This window comes from Stegodyphus dumicola, chromosome 4 (assembly GCF_044657685.1).
Source record: "Stegodyphus dumicola isolate Sdum_Otavi_A_Nest chromosome 4, ASM4465768v1".
In the NCBI taxonomy this organism is placed as follows: Eukaryota; Metazoa; Arthropoda; class Arachnida; order Araneae; family Eresidae; genus Stegodyphus; species Stegodyphus dumicola.
In genome coordinates, this window is record NC_140771.1 from 176,308,899 (window position 1) to 176,324,534 (window position 15,636).

General features: G+C 30.6%; 1 protein-coding gene and 1 long non-coding RNA gene across 2 annotated transcripts in view; one reads left to right on the forward strand and one right to left on the reverse strand.

Annotated features, from left to right (window-relative positions):
• LOC146997752 (uncharacterized) overlaps window positions 1–15,636 on the reverse strand; it is an 80,993-nt gene that overhangs the window by 42,404 nt on the left and 22,953 nt on the right. The gene's annotated exons all lie outside the window — the stretch shown is intronic.
• The window catches only part of LOC118191024 (uncharacterized), an 85,561-nt gene continuing 83,506 nt past the window's right edge, over window positions 13,582–15,636 (forward strand). The window contains exon 1 of the mRNA XM_085815803.1: window positions 13,582–13,805. The gene's annotated coding sequence lies outside the window, so the exon portion shown is untranslated. The remainder of the gene's footprint in view (window positions 13,806–15,636) is intronic.

Here is a 15,636-nt window from a genome sequence, read left to right on the forward strand (position 1 = left end):
ATGATCACAGACTTTAGGATCAGAAGTTATAGTAAAACGTTTTTTGCATAAATAACATTTGTTTGCTCTTTTATGTAGTTCTTGCGTCATAGAATCCAAAGGAGTCATCGGCTTTGGTTTGTTATATATATTTTCTATAAGTTTCGCTTCTCTTCTCAAGCAATCTAGAAATTTTTTAGGAGCGTCCAAACCTCTGTAAATTACTGGCGGTTTCTGGAATCGATTATCTTTGCATGCAACATAATAGGAAAAACTTACTGCAATATGTTTTTGTATAACATTCGTAAACGAAGTGCTTTGATTCGGTTGACATGTATCAACCTTTTGAACGATGCATTCAAAATCTGCGTAAATAACAAAAGGAATGTGCAAGGAATGCTTAATATTTTTAAAGGTTAACCACTTTTCATTTTTACTTGGCATGATGACTTTACACGGTTTTTTAAGACTACACAATTCCTCATGTCTTGCAAGCGCATTCTCATTGCGAAAGAAGAGCAAACAGCGTCTACAAATAAATTTACGTCCTTTATTTTTTGAAAGTTGGCCTGATACTAATCTAGAAAGGTTTCTGATTAAACAATAGTGAGCTCTATCTCCAGATTAAAAAAAAAGTAAATCGATATGTTTTTCTTTTGGATTGTTCGTAATAACTAAAGGATAAACAATTAAATCTTTATTAAATGAATATACGTTGATACTTACAGCGTTTTGCCTTTCAAATATTTTAACATCTTCTGGCTTAGTAGGAAAACTGATACCTGAAAAATTATAATAGTTTTTAAAAGGTATATAATGGCATACTCTATGGGGATTGCTTGCCACGGGATGCAAACCTGAAATCACAGCCCAGCGAAAGCACTCTTTATCAAAATTTCTAACATTGATAATGGCCTTTCTGCTTTGTAAAGCTCGCGGAAGCTCTAAATAAGTAGAACCGCGTAATGGTATATATTTGTTTAGTCTTATCTCTAAATCGATAATTTCTTTCAGGGACCATCCTGAATCCTTTACTTCCAAGTCTTCACTTTCTTTAACTAACTTATCAATGGCTTCATTAAAAACTACGCTGATATCTGTAGGTAGCAAAATAATTTTATTTTTCGTCTTGAATGCAAAATTTTTTTCAACTATTTCTTCATTAACTTTTCTTTCATATACACAATTAACTTGAAAATTTATTTTGGCGCTGTTTTCTTTAAGCTTTTCTTCAATTAGATAATAAACTTCATTTCGTTTGGAATTTAGAAATTCCTTCAGTTCTAGGATATTTTCCATATTCCTCAAAGCGTAAGTGAGAAGTCTCTTATTAAAAGCATGCTCTTTTAAGAAATTTTCCTTACTTTTTTCTACCTCATTTACATTTGTTATTCTTTCTTCGCTCTTTACAGTATATTCAGAAGGTCCATTGGTATTTGTTGTTCGAACTAATTGAGTATGAGCTTCACTAGTACCTCCTCCTCCTTGCGGATTTTGCTGTAACTGAGAGCTTACGGCAACTAATGCGACAGCCGCATCTTCAGTTAGATTCATTTTATCATTTTTCATTTCAGTTTCGTAAACAGGCTTTTCACTGTCTGGGCTGACTTTCCGTCTTTTTACTGTTTCAACAATAGCACATTTATCTTCATCATGCTTTCGCTTGTGGCGAGTAAGGGAGTCTAATCGTGTGTAACGTTTCTGACAAAATTCACACGCATGAACATTACCTAAGTGAACGCCATTTGTATGTCGATCAAGGGTACTTTTTCTATTAAATTTCTTCTCACAATATGTACACAAAAAAGCATAAGGTTTGTGAATGGATGCATAATGTCTTTTATAATTGAAATGAGTAGAAAAACATTTTTTACACTCTTCACAATGATGAGTATTCATAATCTTTCAGTTGATGGTTTAGAATATAACAAAAATAATATAATTACACTGTAAAAAAAAATCTGTAAAGTTACTAAGAAAAGTCGTGGAAACTGGGATGCCATGGATTATTTGAGTAATCAAAACAGGAATTTTCTTAGTAACTTTACAGAGATTATACCTGTAATGGTTACAGATGTTTGACATGTAATGTTACAGGAAGTTATTCTGTAGGCATAACAAAGTTTTTGTATATTGATTACCGAAGCATATGCCTGTAAAGGTTACAGATCTTTGATCTGTAAGTAAACTAAACCAAATCATTCTCCTTATACCCAACAGTGTAATCTAAAGAGACTGCAATTGGATATGATTACAGTAAAAAAATATTTTAATGAAATTGTTTCAATAAACAATTCTAAATATTTTTTTCAAATTCTAAAAAAAAATTACTTATGTAACTCAACAATGAACTTAAATTCAGTTATCACAAGTTATCCAAAATTATTTTCATGCTTAATTGCATTATTCATTTTAATTACAACATATAATTCTTTTAGGCATAAATGCTTTTTAATCTCTTCTGCTACTGACCATTAATTGAAATAATAGATTAATTAATCGGACAGTTGTACAGGTATTTTCCCAGATTTAAAACTTTATTAATAAATTACATTCTTCTCATTGAATACAAAATTGAAGAATTAGTTAGTCCTAAATTTAATTTTTCAAGTATTCCTTCTACTAAAACATTTATTGCCTACAGGCAGCCAGACAGTAAGCTGAACACTAGCATTTGGCTCTAGATTTAAATCCTAGAGAATGGGCTGCCTGTGTAAATGTTTGTGTAACATGAAGTTTTCTTTAAAATATTCCTTTCCTTGGACAGATGGCCCTCTCTTGCTTTGTCATATTTCAAATAATCAATTCAAGCATTTAATGTAGGTATGACTTCACAACTTCGTCCCAAATTCTAACTGAAAAATTGAACAGAATCCCCTGATACTGTGTCTATAATACATGATGAATATAGAATGATCTTAAAAATTTAAGGAAGAAAATATAATGTATTTGGAAATGCCTTGATCCTATAATTATATTTTTCTCTGCTATGCCTAGAAAATTAAGAAAAGAATGTAAAAACTGAAGATAAAGAATTCAGCATTAATAATTGATATGATAGTAGTAATAAACTAAAAATTTTTTAATGAAAAATTGATAATGCATAATGGCTCCTTAAAATTTTAATTTTCTATCCTACTATTAATGGAACTAATTTATCACTATAATCAAAATGACTCAGGTTTTCTTTCTTTAACTGATGTCAAAAATACGATGATTATTTCAAAATTCCTGTGGATGATTTAATTGTTCTCAAAATTTTCTATTCATTTATTAAATGGTTCAGATTAATGTTTTTGTTATCATTATTTCAAACGACTTTTTAAATCTTCGGGAAAAATGTTTAAATCTTCATTCAACAAAATTATATTTTTAGATAGATTTTTATGGAATAAAAAATTCTGTAAGATAATATTCATTCACACAAGATATTAACTTAGTATTTGCTCATTACTTTACAAGTATTCGATGAAGCCTTTTAGTGTAACATACAGGTTACATAAGGAACCATTTCATTTTAACGTAATATTCCATAATCATATATTTTATTTCAAAAAATATCATATTTTGAAAATATTGGATATTGCAATGGATTTCGACTCTTTATTCCAATACACAGAATATAGAAACAAAAATAGGTTTATTTTTATTTGAAAACTATCCAAAAGGAAAATAAAATAAAAAATAGGTAAAATTTATATTATTGTTATTTTTAATTAACTAGTTGTGAAGGTGCAGTCCTCTTCTTCTTAGGATTCAAAGCATGGCTCCTAAATAAAGAAAAAATCACATTCGTTAGAAGTACATAACATATTCTAAATTTGTTATGTGACATTTTAATTTAGAATCTCTTCATAATAATTGCATGCACTTGCACATATTCCAAATGATTTAAATCTTTTTAAAATTAAATAATTAAATTGCAAACAAGATTCCTTTTGGTCCTTTCATGAAATCATAAATTGCATGTATCATACATTTTTGAAGCAAAAACAGTACAAATTTAAATAATTCAGAAATATTGCAGAAAATAATTTGAGGTTTATTAGATATTTACTATATTTATTTGTAATATAAAATAAATCTGTAAAGTAGTTTTAATAATGATCAGATTTTTTTTAAGATTAATTTCTCTAGAAATTGAAATGTATTAAGGTAGCACTTCTCAATCTGTGGATCATACAGCTTGCCCTCATGGTCCTCCGAAGTTTCCAAAGGAGACAAAAAAATTTAGTTGAAAAATCTCAGAGTTTAAAAAGTTACATATGACAATCATCTATCACCTTTTCTCGTAAGATAGACATTTTATGAAATTTATTATTGGTTACCCTACTTACAGACTTCCCACTCAGTCTTAGCAGTAAAAGATGGATTTAAAGCACTATAACTGTGGTACTTACCACCATATATCCAAATATACTATCATATATCCACTAAGACTGTGGTCTCACCATCATATATCCAAATATAGAAGAGCCATGCAAGAATTACAAATCATCCTTCTCATTAATAATCTTGAAATATTAGATATATAACTTTTCTTCAATGGACTTAATTATGAAATATAACGGATTTTAATTATATATTAAAATATAAGTGTACTAGTAGTAATATATGCTAAAAAATTGCTTTCGAAGGGAACAGCAGCAAGGTGATTCACAAATTATGATAATTCACATAATCTCTATTCGAAAAAAGTTTGAAAAACGCTGAAACAGGAGAATAATTAAATTATGGTTAATACTGGTAATTTCAGCCATATGCTTTAAGCTTGATGATCAACATTAAAAAATTCTCAGAAAGTGTTAGATCAAAAACTACTTTTCCACATAATATGAACTTATACGTAACAGCATTTAATACTTAGCTCACTGGCAAAATATACAAAATTTTGAAATGCAAGTATATATATATATAAGGCCAATAATATAGTTATCAACAATTAATGCATGAACTTCAATACTTACACAATTAACAAACACATGAACAATGATGTTACATGCATTCATCCTCTGAATTAACTAGTCAGTTTGGGTATTTTCTATCTTAGATGTCGCAAAAATTGATCGTGGATTTAATATTTTAAATGTTCCTCTCATAGACATTTTAATACTTGTATTTTTTACATAGAGTGTCATCTTTAGTTTTACAGATATTCATTTGTTCACTTATTACGATTAAGTTTTACAGACAGAACAGATGATACCTGATTACATTAAGTGGTATTTAAGACAAACTTACTTACTGGTACTTAACACAGTTGCTAGAAAAATATTACATAGTGAAAGACAGGGTACAAAGTCAGAATCTGAAAACTTATTGACTTACACTAAGCTATTTAATGCTTGAAATATTTATGATTAGATAATATCTTTTACATCATCAATATCTAACAGTGATATGATATACTTTAAGTATACAGTAAAACCACTCTATAACTTTTCCATAATTTTGTACAATTTTGATATTTAATGGAGGTGGTTACTTCACAAAGCATGATTCTCAGTGATAATTAATATCAATGTTTGTATCACCAGAATACTTGACATAATCACTTAAAGAGGTATAGTTGCTAAGGAAGGTTTTTCTATACTTCAAACAATGGTTTACATATTTTAAAAAGTATATTTTTCTGACACTGTTATTTAAAAAGTGTATAACTCCTTCTACTCTTAAGCATAAAAATTTGAAATTTTTATGCTTAAGAGTCATTCATTTAGTTGTAACTTACAGGAAGATATCTTAAATGCCTAAAATGTTTTAATTTATGAAAAACAGCAGTTAGAGTATATTGAAGGGTGCTCCCTGTATTATCAAGGGAGCGCAAGTTTGTGCAATTCTCTGATGTTTTCTTAAGTGAAAATAGGTCGATGTGTACATGGATAAAGTCAAGGGAGTGCATGATGCCAAGTTTGTACAATTCACAGATTTTTTTTAAGTGAAAATAGGTCGATGTGTACATGGATACCGAGTATGTGCAATCTGTCTTCGTGTAGCGGTGGTTTTTGGCACACAAATCGTCGCTACACAAGCCAAAATAACATGGTCAAAGAATTGCACAAACTCGGTATCCATGTACTGCCAAAAATCGCCAAATTTTGCCAAGGGGCACCCATAAATATGCTTTTACCAAAACAAGCTTTAAGGCATACTGTCAATTACATTTTAAATTCCAGTGATTTTTCAACACTAGTTCAAATACTCTAAGCATATGTTTGCATAAGTTACATAACTTTTGCATCAGCAAAATTTATAACTTAGCAAATATGAACTATGAAAAAAAATATTTGAGCTTACCTTGACCCTTGGATTTACTAAATCTATGACACTTTTAACGCCAAAGAAATTCGATGACCGAAAATACGCGATGATTTATTTAATCTGGTTTTAAAATGGGTCATTTTAAGTTTGGCTATATCAACAACATATTACTCAGTATTGTTGGATAGTGAATTTGTAATTCTTTTTCATTCTTGAAATATATACACATGACAGAATTGGAATAAAAATTTTAGGTTTTTCAGATGAACTCATAGATTGAACTAATTTGTTGAATTTTATCAAGTAGTTCTTAAAAATACAACCAACGATTAATTAAAACCAACTGCAATTCAAATGGATACTCTTTGTCAAAAAGGAGCAGTAGAACTTATTTTAAACATTCAGCAATAAATAGTTTTCTGAATATATTTTTTAGCGTAACGGCAGTTTCAAACATAATAAAGAGAACAACATTCATTCTAATGAGGATAATTTTGAAAATAATTCACATTAAAATATATCTGAAAGAGATTTTTAAATGAAAAGATGATACAAAATAATTATTTTCAAAAAATACATGTTATCTCAGATATAGAAGAAATTTGGCATTGAGCTGAGTATTGAAATTAATATATGCAACTGACGTATCATTACTAATATTTCCATGATTTGATATTGAATGCTATAACTATTAAATATTAGCAAATGCATTTTATAATGAACTTTGCACCAAAATTTATAGTAAATTTATATGTAAATTTACATTGTAAGTACTAGAATGAATGTTGTACCATTTTATTAATATTTTACTTTTCAACAAGCATAAAGGAAAAAAATAGAATTTTTTTTCTTTAATGTTCCTAGTATGTTACATCATAGTTAAAAATATGTCAAAGTCACGGCATTTCGATTGCCTTTTGTAAATGTTGGTTATAATGTAACTTAATAGATGCTTTATAAGTTGGTAAAGACTGTCCTGGATTAAAACTATCTTTAACACAAAAAATAATATACATTGAATACTTTTACAAATATGTAATTGCTATCCGACTATATAATCTTTTAAGGCGAACTTATCGCATGTATTAATGAAATGATATTCCATTTTTAATGTATGTTAAGTTATTTTGTCAAATTTTTTTAATATATTACATTTATTTTTTCTTTTTCGTTGAGATTAATAATAACATACATAGTGTAATAATGCTCTGAAAAATATTCTAAAGATTAATTTATTAATCTTTAGAATTATTAATAGCTGGGATTAATGATAACATGTATGGAATAATAATGTTACATCTGTCAACAAAATGAAAAATATGAATATTCTAACGCGATATGTTTTAAAAGATACATAAATATTTAACATGAGAAATTATTAGACTATAGATAGAACATTAATATTAAGCTTATTTGTTTTTAAGCTAACATATTAACAAATTTGTTTCTGTTTATAAATATGAGCAGTTTAACTGCAGACACCTGCAGATGTAACGAATAAAAGTTGTTATTTTACTAAATGGAACACAAGTGAATTCTGTGATTTGAACTCTAACAATAATTCAACACAGGTTTATTTAGGAGCATTAGAATTATAAGCTAAACATTAAAAGAATTTAATTATAGATAGTGTAAAGAACATAACAAATACATTACATAAAATTAGTAAAATACACGTCAAACACTATTTCGAACTTACCTTGACCATAGCAAAAATAATGGCTAACATGGCGACTATCGTTGAACTCTCCCGCTAAGACGCTGTTTTTCCACCTTCTTCCTGATTGGTTCTTCTCTCTCAGCCGTTTCAAGCCACGTGATCACACGCTACAGGCAAAATCCAAGCAAAACTTCTTGAAAAACTCCTGTAGAGTTTACAGTTTCGTTTGGTTCTGTGTTCGTTACAGGTATTTCCTTCGTAATTGTTCGCATTTCTGTAACTATACAAGACTTTTGTCTGTAAATTTCGAGGTTTTTTTTTACAGTGTACTAGAATATCCACAGGAAAGAAAAAAGCCTAATATCAACACTTTCAACTCACTTTCACTTTCACTTTCACTTTTCAACACTTTAAGTAGACCACACTTTCTAGATGCTTCTGATGATGGGTGAACTGCTAGGAAAGCCATAAATAGTGTCTTCAGCACAATACATTCAAAGGTATTGGTTTATCACTTCCAGACAATGGCAACCTTCCTTTGTTCTTTATTTTTACACACCTGTTTGAAGGAGGAGAGAACAAAGCACTGTACTATGACGATGTTGTACAAACATCCTTTAAATGGTTTCACCCAGGTAGACCGAATTCCGAATGTAATCCTGTCTCTTTCAAACGATAGGACAAATCCTGTTGCAACAAGGCCTCCATTGTTAACTATTCTAATTTCATCTCCAAGGCCCCCATATGGTACAAGAGAAAGGACTTTTCACTGGGGTCGGAATGTGAACACCTTTGTTATTCAAGTCCCATATCGTCATGAACCGCACCTTTTAAACATTTTTAACCACTGATAGCCTTCATGACGTCACAAAGGGCTACGTGCACAATTTCAACAGTTTCTATTTTCCCTGGGGCGGGGTAAGAGTTTCTTTCCCAATCTGCACCAAAGGTATGCTCCACCGCTAAATGATGTTATCGATCTTCAGGAACCCTCTCAGCTAGAAAAAGTTCTCCACCGCAAAAGCAATGACGTCATTTAGAAAGCATAACATGTTCAGACAAACCCTCATGACGTTGCGATGAATTTCTTACTGGAAGACTTTGCTCCACCGCTAAATCCATGACGTCATTTCTCAGAGCATGTGTACGCTGAAAATTTTGCTCCACCGCAGAATGAATCCTATCGTCCTCCGCCGTTAAAACAATGATCTCATTCTCCCCAGCTTGCTCCACCGCAAAAATAAGGGCGTTAATCTCCACCGCTAAAACAATGGCATCATTCTCTATCACTTGCTCCACCGCAAAAATAATAACTTCAATCTCCGCCGCTAAAACATTAACCTCTTGCTCCACCGCAAAACAATGACGTCATGCTCCACCGCTAAAGTAATAACCTTGTGCTCCACCGCAAAAATCATGACGTCATTCTCCGTCGCTTGCTCCACCACAAAAATAACAACATCAATCTCCGCCGCTAAAACAATAACCTCTTGCTCCACCGCAAAACAATGATGTCATGCTCCACAGCTAAAGTAATAACCTTGTGCTCCACCGCTAAAACAATTAATTCCGCCGTTTTCCATCGCTTGCTCCACCGCAAAACAATGACATCATTCTCCATCGTTTGCTCCACCGCAAAACAGTGACGTTATGCTCCACTGCAAAAGTAATTACGTCATGCTCCACCGCAAAAGTAATGGCGTCATGCTCCACCGCTGAATTCTTTTATATTCGAATACAATTCAAATTATAATTCATATTCATAAATTAAATAATTTATATAAATTATAATTAAAATTTATTTGCTTCAATGACGCATATTATTTATTAAAATGTTTAATTATAGCGCAAGAACATTGCTCCAAAGTAAAATTTCATTAAGTTCTATTGTTTCCATACACCAGAATTATAATTAACGAAAAACATACCATGCCGATGTGATGTCATTTCCGGTATAGAAGCTATAGTAAAACAACTAAACTAGGAAATGAGTATGCTTTATGACGTCATTTCCGCTAAAATAACCAACAGAAAACAGCTCACCTCTAAAAAGGGGCGTGGTCTCTGACGTCACTCACGTCAAGAAGCAGGAACAAACAACTCAACTGTTCCCATGCAGCATGTTACTCCCATGCAGCAGGAGCAAAACAACTCAACTGTTCCAGAACCCGTAAAATTATACTACTTTTATGTATTAAACATCGAATTCTGCCCGATTTTGCTTACACCATTTATAGTGTTTAATATGTGGTATGATTCATTAACTGAGTAAACGAATTTAAATTGAAAAAATTTTGTAAATAAGTTATTAGCTTTAGCTGTGGAATCAATACCTTTACGATCATTACCCACAGAACGGTATGATACATTATCTTGATATTAATTTTAAGTAGTTTTTACTGGCTTCAATTCCTCTTTCCCCCTGAATTATAGAAAGCGCATTTTAAATTTTAACTTTGAATATGTTCCTTTAATACAGGTCAACATTTTACAGAGGCTGAAAAATAATTGTATTGTGCTCTGAAAATGCAAATATGCATTTTCCTCAAAATGCTGTTATTTTATCATGACAAGCATGCGCAATTAACACAAAGATTTCTCTTTCAATATGTAGTTTTTATAGTTTCTTTATAAATATATATTTACTCCAAATATTTGTAAATATTTTGTGGTAACTAGTCATAATGCCCCAAAATTGTCTACGATCCTCATTGAGAAAATAAGCCTTTAAATGATTTTAAATATGCTGCAAAAGTAGCTTCTTGAAAATTCGACCCATGAATGAAGTATCATTGCTACAGATATAGACTTCAATCCCGTCTCTGAATCATTGCTATTATTATGTACAAATTCTTACTCGTGCAGACGAAAAATCATGACAGTTTTTGGGATGTGAAAGGAAGGAGTCTGATGTTAATGTACTGCATGGTCTAATTTTACTTATTTAGAACAATAGTTTCAGTTTCTTATGAAATTTTGCAATTGCTGTGAGAATATTTACAATTATTTTCCAACAATAATCCCATTACTTATATATAAAATAATATACTGCTTGTGTGGATTATTATCACCAGCTATTATTCTTCTTATTATTTTCCTTTCTCTTTTTATGTGATTATTTAAAGCCGCTGAGTATATTAAGACCTTAGGAGGGCATTTTATATCTTCTTTTTAGATGCTTTAAGACAAAGCCTAAAATTTCCTCCTGACTGTCTTTTTCTCCCACTAAGTTAAATTCACTAGATATTCTGCTTTTTCTTTTGGTGTTTTTTTCAGTCTTTAAATTTAATAACAGCTCTGATGCTTTTTATTTTGGGGCAATAGATGTACTGATGGGTCTGTCGCTATCAGTACCCAAAGATCGGAAGTTGGTATTTTCTGTGAAACTTCCTCCCATTACTTATCCCTTGGCCATTTCAAAATTGCTTTTCAGAACGAAATAAAGGCTATAAATGTTGCTTTGCCGCATTTAATTACTCTTAATAATTCCCTTCAAAGACTGCATTAGATTCTCTGACTAGACAGCTATTCTTGCTATTATGAATAAGAATGGAAATGTATAGCTATGGCTAATCAGGAAATTTAAGAATATTAAATTTTATTGCTTTATTTCTCTGAGTGAGAATATTTATTTTATGGATTCTTTCTAACTGTGGAATCCCTGGTAATGAACCCATGGTTGCCTTTGCCGAAGAAGGGTGCACACATCCTATCAATTAAAACTACAGTGGCATGGCACTTACAGATATATATTCTATCTTTGCATCAGAGAATTCTGAATAACTGTATAAGAAAGAATTTCGAGCAAAATGTGAACAACTTACCCCTAAAACATACTAGACTATCTCACAGATGAAGCAGTTACTGGCTTTTCCCTAACTACTGGACATCACTAATAAATCATTTTTCCAAAACTTTTATCTATATTTTTAGTCTATTTGTTATGGTTAAGTTATTTAAGTGCAATTATTTATATTATAATTATGTTATATGCTGAATCTATAGATAAAAATGTGAGGGGTCGATGAAGTAAGCCATTCTTTTAAAAGATATCAATGCAAGAAAAGGATTAAGAGTTCTTGTGCTAGATGATAAACGATCATTTTCTTTGTAAAGTACGCATTTTATGAAATCTTCTAGAATTAAAATAAAACTCGCTAAGCTAATTTTCTGTTCCTACTGAAGTAACACGTCACTGCTACTGAACTTAACTCATACCAAACAAAACTTCTGAAACATTCAGGCTGTTCTTACTCACTGAGCTATCTGGAGATAACAACTACCTCCAAATAATTTCTGTTTACTGAACAGATCGAATGTTTTGACCTTCATTAACCTTCGATATGTCTTGACAGACAAATCTGACTACGATCTAGAGGCATGGGAGGATATGCCCTAAACATAATGGTTAATTTTTGGTATTAAAAATGACTAATATTTGGATTCAAGGTTTGAAAGAAGTTAAAAGGATAACGGTTTATAAATAAATTATTCAATATAAAGAATAGTTTAGTTCTTAAATCGATTAATGAAATGCTAGTTAAGGAAGTTAAGGATCTTTTAAAGAAGAGCGAACGAAATTAATTTACTATTAATTTACACTGAAAACGTTAACAAAAGAAACTGTCATTCTTTCCATATATTTTTTTCCCCTCACCGAAACGGAAGTATTAAAATTACATATAAATTTTTTATGGTAAAAAGAATGTATCTGTTCTATTTTAAACAGTTTGCGATATAAAGCAAAGTTTATGGGCGAATAATCACGACAACTGCGCCAATTGTTGATAATTTAGATCTTTCAAATCGTAGCAATTTAGAGAATATAATGTACCGCCAGAAATTTTGAAAGAAAAAAAAAATACTTATTGTAGGAAAAAAATACTCATTGCAAGTTTATTACTTCTCTAGGATGGCTGGGATGGCATATAACGTTTTTTTATTAAAACACTTGAAATACTACTATTTTATTCAATTTAAAAATATTTTCGATTTTCAAGTTAGAGATTATATAAATTTTCAGAAATATATTCTCCGAAATCTTAAAAGAAAAGAATAAAAATATTGCATGAATCTTCTTAAAGAATTTAAGAATTTATCCTATTTAAAATCGCAAAAGGAGTACAAAAGCCTATTCTTAAGAAAACGATTCTGAGAAATTCTCTAATTTTTTTAACAGAAAAATATAAACCTCTCCAGTATCCAGGTAGAAAAAAATGGAATGAACAACAACAAAAAACAAAACAAAACAAAAAATAAAAAATAAAAAATAAAAAATAAAAAAAAAATAAAAAAAGATCAGTATACAGTTACGAAATATTCTACAATTACTTCCGTTGTAAATAAAAGTGGAATCGTTAAGTCCTGACTCGTATAACTTATCCCAGAGTGGAGGTAAAGTGTATTTTTCTTCAAGCCTCAACGTATTTAAAATTTTGCAACGCGTTAACGACGATAAAGAGCGAAACAGTTTAGGAATTAGCTTTGTGTAACAGCTCTATTTAACAGCTGGTACTTCATTTCAAAGTACACACACCTCCGAAGAGATCTCAAAGCGAAAACGGCTTTTCGCGCAAAAGCCTTATCTGCTGTCTCCATAGGGACAAGCCGAGTACACTGCAAAAGGGATCATAGTCCACCTCCGTCCTGATAGGCATTGTGTGACATCACGTGATTCTTGGGACCAACTGGGGTGGTCTAGAATGACATCATCACATCCAATTCGCAAATACCACCATATTGCTACAATTTTCCTTTAACCTCCCTCTTTGGAATTGTTCGCCTCGAAGTGTTCGATCTGAGACTTCTGCAGTGTCCGAAGAAAAAAAACATCAATTCCTGTGAAGTTTGATGACCACCAAGCCCTGCCAAGGAAGATAGACGCTTTAAAATTGTCCGTACAGAGGTAAGACTATGGGTTCCCCAGCGCTTAACTGATAGGGATAATCAGCAACTCAGATTAGGGCCTAACAGCAATGGCCAGCCAGAACTTGTCTCCTAATCTGGGCCTTCTATACCAAGCTCGTTTCGAAATTATAATCAGCGTTGCCTAGCTGATACGAAAAAGTTATCCGCATCTTATCTAGCGTCTAATATTTACAAGACTGTCCAAACCTTTAAAGCAATATATCACTAAATCTTCGACATTAGAAAGGATTTTTTTATAATATTCATGAAGAAAAGATCCTCGTTAGCAGAATAAACTGAATATAGGATTTGTCTGAAATACGGCGGAATTTGCAATGACATATTTTAATATGATTCTGAATAATTTTCTCTAAATTCAAAATATGATATTGTTTTATTGCTAGAAATCTAAAAGGATGGTCAAAGCCCTTTGCCTTTTTGTTAAAATTAATTTTACTTCTGAAAGTTGTTATGCGTATTTCAGGGAGAAATTTCTTTCTCTTCCCTCGCGAAATTTTTCGTTATTGCTAGTTTCTAAATCAATGACTGTTTCAAATGTAATATTTATATTAAGGTAAACTGTGTTTGATTGCTAGACATTTAACAGCTCTCCTGAAATCTTCATTTCATTAAATTTTTCTATTCATTTTAGCTTTCTACAATTATTCTTTTCAAACTCACGGTAAATATAACATACTTATTCTTTGCATCAGCTTGAAAGTAACCCAAAATAGACTTCAAAAGAAATATTGTATGAGAGATAAAAGTTTTTAAAACTAACAAGAGAATAAATTTAACGTAAAATTGTTTATTTTGATTAATAAATGATTTAATCTTAAATTAGGATTTAAAATTTATACTTACATTCCTTTTTCTTTTCAAAAATGAGAAAAATGGTTGTTGGATTGAAAAGCATCAAAATGCTACAAACTTTTACGTTTATCTTCTTATAAACGGGCTTTGGGGAAGGGGGTTGTTTTTGAAAAACATAAAAAATTTTATCTTCACATTCTCATAACCGTAGCATCAATTCAAATTATTTTTTATACAGTTCTCTAAGGAATAAGGTATTTGTTTAACAAAAACCTCTTAACTAACACTAAAACTCTTAACTAACACTTTACTGTAAAAAGTTATTAAGATAAACGTGTTTTCAATTGAAATATAGTGAGAAATTTTCAAACACCTCAAATATATTTGGAACTTCATAAAATTTCCGATATGCTTAATTTATATGTAATATACTGAATCGCAGTTTTCAGGTTTAAATACAGAAGTTAACACTAAATGCAGACTGTTAATATCCATTCCGGAAAATCTGCTCAAAGATATCAAAGTCGAAAATTTTATTTTTGAATTCAAAAATCGGGCAAACGACGAACAAAGCCAACTGCTCTTTAATTAAATAAATATAACTAATGATTTAAAAAATGACAAAGACCAAATCCTTAGAGTATTACATATCACTGTCGTAGTTTGTATTAAAAAAGTCGTAGTTTTGTGCAATAAGATCTAACAGAGATTCAGAAGTTTGTTAACTGTATAAATATATAGGTAAATTATTTTAAATAATGTGACTCAATGCTTAATACTCTAGTTTAATTTCAAACATATGAAAATCTTTATTGAATCTTTTATTAAACGTTTTATATAGCAAGATTAATAAGAAACATGAATCTTCATTTTAACAAAGTATTATATCCAAAACCTATCGTGAGAATTTCCTCGACAGCTGGAGCGGAAATGTTAATAAAATTAAATACATGAAGATAAATTTAGGATAAATAAAAGTACACAGTGGGCAATTAAAATTAATTGAAATATAAAAA